Below are 1,459 nucleotides of genomic sequence, written 5' to 3' on the forward strand. Positions count from 1 at the left end.
GGAGAACGGAGCCCCGAGATTACCCGCTGAGGAACGCGCCGATGCCAGGGGATACCCCAAGAGAAGACCCCCCAGCGAAGGTACAATCAAAGTCGTGGCAGGAGAGTTCAGGGGTCCCCCTGATACCAGCAGGGGTAACCTCCAGTGTGCACTCACGAAGCCAGGGCACACGAAACCTGGGGCCCGGGCAAAGGCGGCGCGGAAACACCTAGTGGAGTGGAGGCGGGTACAAGTACGTTATAGGATTGGGTTACTTTTGTATAGTGGATTTCTGGCTTATTGTATTATGAATATATATCTGTATACTTTTGGTGTTGTTAAAAGGTATTGTTAAGCATACTTTCGGGAGGTTTTCCTTTGATATCTATTAGGATACTTTATATATATATCTATATCTATATTGGATAAGAATAATATGTATATTATAATTCATAGATTCATAGATTCATAGATGTTAGGGTTGGAAGGGACCTCAATAGATCATCGAGTCCGACCCCCTGCATAAGCAGCAAAGAGTGCTGGGTCTAGATGACCCCAGCTAGATACTCATCTAACCTCCTCTTGAAGACCCCCAGGGTAGGGGAGAGCACCACCTCCCTTGGGAGCCCGTTCCAGACCTTGGCCACTCTAACTGTGAAGAAGTTCTTCCTAATGTCCAATCTAAATCTGCTCTCTGCTAGCTTGTGGCCATTATTTCTTGTAACCCCCGGGGGCGCCTTGGTGAATAAATACTCACCAATTCCCTTCTGTGCCCCCGTGATGAACTTATAGGCAGCCACAAGGTCACCTCTCAACCTTCTCTTGCGGAGGCATAGATCAGCAGGATTGGATGGGACCTCAGGAAGTTAAGTTAGAGCAATACTCTACTCAAGGCAGGATCGCATCCCTCTTGAAGTGCGGCGCCCAGAATTGCACACAGTACTCCAACTGCGGTCTGACTAGCGCCCGATAGAGGGGAAGTATCACCTCCTTGGACCTATTCGTCATGCATCTGCTCATGCACGATAAAGTGCCATTGGCTTTTCTGATGGCTTCGTCACACTGCCGACTCATGTTCATCTTGGAGTCCACTAGGACTCCAAGATCCCTTCCCACTTCCATGCCACCCAGCAGGTCATTCCCTAGGCTGTAGGTGTGCTGGACATTTTTCCTCCCTAGGTGCAGCACTTTGCATTTCTCCTTGTTGAACTGCATTCTGTTGTTTTCTGCCCACTTGTCCAACCTGTCCAGATCTGCTTGCAGCTGTTCCCTGCCCTCCGGCATATCCACTTCTCCTCATAGCTTTGTGTCATCTGCAAACTTGGACAGAGTACATTTCACTCCCTCGTCCAAGTCACTGATGAAGACATTAAAGAGTATCGGTCCAAGGACCGAACCCTGTGGGACCCAACTTCCCACACCCTTCCAGGTCGAAACCGTCCCATCCACCACGACTCTCTGGGTGTGACCCTCCAGCCAA

This window comes from Alligator sinensis, unplaced genomic scaffold (assembly GCF_000455745.1).
Source record: "Alligator sinensis unplaced genomic scaffold, ASM45574v1 scaffold47_2, whole genome shotgun sequence".
NCBI lineage: Eukaryota > Metazoa > Chordata > Crocodylia > Alligatoridae > Alligator > Alligator sinensis.